Source organism: Lactuca sativa, chromosome 9 (genome assembly GCF_002870075.4).
Source record: "Lactuca sativa cultivar Salinas chromosome 9, Lsat_Salinas_v11, whole genome shotgun sequence".
NCBI classification, from domain to species: Eukaryota; Viridiplantae; Streptophyta; class Magnoliopsida; order Asterales; family Asteraceae; genus Lactuca; species Lactuca sativa.
Window position 1 is genome coordinate 35,744,135 of NC_056631.2, and position 3,925 is coordinate 35,748,059.

The window sequence follows — 3,925 nt, forward strand, 5'->3', positions numbered from 1 at the left end:
TTGTAACCACCTTCAAGCATGATGCCATCTCTGCTACACATCCAGAACAAGAACACACATCACTCTCAAACACCCCTTAACTTCTTCAATTTTCTCGATGTCTTGTGATTTCTAGGGCTCGAAGCAACCTCCTTTATGTTACATTGAAAATCATTCCCCCCTCCCTCTCCCCCACCCCTTTGGTGTAATTTCCAGGGCTTGAATCAACATTCACCCATGTTGACACTCCATCTGATACACTCATCTTTCACTATTTTTTGATCCATGGTGGCAGTAAGGGATAAAGGTTACGACCTCATCAAGACATCTGTACCTCTATCAAACCAGGTTTGATTTTATTATTGTGGAAAAATTTCATTCTTGGTTTTGACTGTTATACCCCTCAATTTGAAACTTAATTTTTTTCTTCCTTGATCATTCTTTAAACCACCATAATCAGAGAATTAATATATTTAGAAACATATGAATCATAACCAGATCATATGCATGTTGGATTTTTATGCTTCAATCCAAATGTCTGGTTAAATTTATTTGACTTGTTTATTGCATTGCAGGTAGGTAGTTGATGAATGAGGCTTTTTCAGCCTCCTATTGCATTGGATTTGGTTGAAAAAAATAGATGGTAAAAAGAATCAAGGATGTGGTCAAAGGAAGTAAGTGGGGAAAAGGATTCAAAATCGTCAGATGAGTACTTATCCTCTTCTCTTTGTGTGTTTTTGAATCAAACCTGTAAGTATTGTCATATATATCTTAAGTTCTTGGGTCATTATGTGACATTACTATAGGTAACAATCTAATTATCAGATTTCTTTTTTTATAAAAAAAGATTGTTTAATTTTGGGTTTACGTAAGCTTTTATTACCAGATTTCTTTTTTTATAAAAAAAGATTATTTAATTTATTTTACTTAACTTTTTATGTGCTACGAAATACAACTTCAATACAAAGATGGGTTAGAGGAAGCTCATGGGTACTCCACTCGATATATTTATATATTAATCTGATTAAAAATGTTTTTTTAATTATTATTTTGAAAATTCATTATCAGAAAAGGTCAAGCACTACAATTCAACTGGTTATTTGAGATAGGGACATTTGTTTTACATCCTGATGAAACATTTTTTGTTGACTTTGATAAGGTAGTGTGGTTGTTTTATCATTTATAACTTATAGATCAAGTTCCTATTGGGATGGATGATGATGAAAAATTACTTTGACTTTTTTTTACTGGTTTGATAAATGATAGATTCAAGATACTGTTGAGGGGTTAAGTAGGGTTGTACTAACAACACAAGGAAAAGGGGACAAAGATGCTGCTCGACAACTTCTTACAAAATACTATGTCATGACACAACCTTTAAAACTTGCTTTGAAAAAACTAGAAATGGTTCCGGTAAATTACTTACCATGTATTTACTACTATTTAGTAGTATATAACTTTAATTATCCCTTATATTTACTCCTTATTTTATTTTGATTTGTATTTTGCAGGTTCCAGTGGATATAACACCACCACTACCTTTTGGCAGAAATTCTGTTGCCCTAAGTGTCAAGTGGAACTCCCTCCAACATCTTTAGCCAATCAGGTTTGTTTTTCCTACATATATAGTATATAATACATGGAAATCAAAGAAATAAAGTGAGTAAATTGTTGGTGGAATGGAATCAGGTAAAAAGACGAATTGAATTCTTCATATCCACATACTACAAAGGAATTATGACGGTATGCAAACAATGCTATTATGATTTTTATTTTTTTAATTTTTTTTACTGAAATTGGATGTAAAATTTCAGTGTGATGATGAAACATGTGACTATACAACATGGAGTTTAAACTTGCGTGTTGTTGGTGAATCTGAGAGAGGAACAGTATGCCCAAATTACCTTCGCTGTAATGGTCGTCTTGTGAGACGGTTTGGTTTTCATCTCAAAGTCAAAAACACTATTTTTGTCATTACCCTTGATCAAAAACTAAAAATTTAATTTTTGACTAGTATACGGAGGCTAATGTGTACAAGCAACTCTCTACTTATGTTATCTCCTGGATGCTGATCGCTGCATTGACAAGGTTATTTTTGTCATTAGTTAAAAATTTCAGATATTGATATGAAGTGTTTTATAATTGGTTAATGTATAAAATGATTTTGGTTTCAGGTTGATGCTAAGTTGAAGGCTGCAGTTAAGAAAGAGGTTTGGTTGGATTAGCTTTTTCCACAGCACAGAAGGTTAGGGACAGGTGTGATTATGGTTGGGTCAAACTTAATGATCTTTTCGCCTCAATTTAGTAAAATAAGGGATTAGAGTTGATTAAATTTAAATCCCATTTAAAGAAATACGAATTGGCTTTCAAATCATGGTTAAGAAGCTAAGCTAACAGAGTTGTGTGGCTTTGTGATGAAAGATGAATGAAGATGTTATGGTGAAGCCCTGCCAATGACACATAAACTAAAAGGTCTATATTTTTTTTCTTGATTAAGTCTTGTTTTTGTTAAGTAAACAAGAAACATAAACTAAAAGGTCTATATTTTGTTTCTTGATTGGTTTGATGCAACAGCTTCTTTAGCTAGTTCAGTGGGACCCAATGTGAAGATGACATGGATTAAATTCAAGATGGAGTATGTTTAGATTATATATTCTTTTAATTAATCATAAAAAATTAGCATCTTTTTATTGTTTGCTTGAATAAAACCTTTCTTAAAACCTTTTCTTTTTCTTTTTTTGAAATCCACCTTCCTTCATTATTGTGTTACTGATTTTGTTTTTGAAAATTCTTTTTTTAAAGGATGCTGATGAAGAGGACTTTGGTGATGAGGATGATGAAGAGGTAAACAAGTATAACAACCCTTTTATATATCGATCTCTGCTAAAACGATATCTATTGCTTGATGATCTTTCTGCAAATTGAAGTACAAAATATATTAGGCATATGATCTAATATATTTTGTACTTCAATTTGTAGAAAGATCATCAAGAAATAGATATCCTTTTAGCATAGATCGATATATATGAGCATTTTGCTTTCAAACATTGTTGGGGAAGAAGGTTGAAACTTGCTCTTTGTGAAGGTAATTTTTTTCTTAATGTATTATCCTCTATATTCTTGATATTTTCCCACTTTTAAAATCTTTTATCAAATTCTCACTTTTGGATACAGAGCTTGATGAGAGAATGTGTGACCTAAATCTTTTATCAAATTCTCACTTTTGGAGGTGGCCATAAGAAAAGGTAAGCAAAGGGTAATTTGGTATTTGTTGCTGTTATTGTGTATTACAATACTTCCATGTATATATGTATAAAGTTTGTTCTTATTCGGATTTGCCTTTTACCATTGATTTCCTTATTGAGGCATTGTACTTTGAAAATGTTAATTCTTACCTTTTGTCCATGTAGGATCCACCAGGAACAGGAAAAACACAAAAAAAAAAAATTGGGCTTCTTAGTGCCATATTACATACCAACTGAGTATCTAAGTCTCTTAACTTTGTAAGACATTGATTACTTGAGGGTATTTTTAGTAACATTGTAAGAGATTGATTACTTGAGGGTAATTATGGTATATAATGTTATATTCTTTTGTTAACATGATCCTTAGTGCAATGAATTATCTTTATTGTTTATGGTATTTTATTTTGTATCATGAGACTTTTAATGTGTTATTTAATTTGAAAATTAGTAAATCTATCAAAAAAGTATTTTATTTCTATTATGAGAAATTAAATGCAAATTTAATTTAAAAATTAATAAATATATAATTTTTTTTAAACATTTAAATTTACGATACGCAAAAATGTGTGTCATCTTCATTTATGACATGGCCTTTCTTGACAGGGGCTTTCTTGATACGCATTGCGTGTCATTAACACGCGCGTCGTAAGGTTACGACACGCGAATGCGTGTCGTCTTTCTTTATGACAAGGCCTTCCTTG

The 3,925-nt window shown here is 31.4% G+C and overlaps 1 long non-coding RNA gene across 1 annotated transcript; it reads left to right on the top strand.

Annotated features, from left to right (window-relative positions):
• Nucleotides 1–572: 572 nt before the first annotated feature.
• LOC111879491 (uncharacterized) lies at nt 573–3,507 on the top strand. Its single transcript, XR_008226595.1, has 11 exons — nt 573–1,138; nt 1,246–1,392; nt 1,491–1,585; nt 1,669–1,722; nt 1,794–2,067; nt 2,154–2,451; nt 2,554–2,614; nt 2,782–2,823; nt 2,959–3,064; nt 3,154–3,224; nt 3,390–3,507. It is a non-coding gene; the product is annotated as an uncharacterized LOC111879491 (long non-coding RNA).
• Nucleotides 3,508–3,925: the final 418 nt, after the last annotated feature.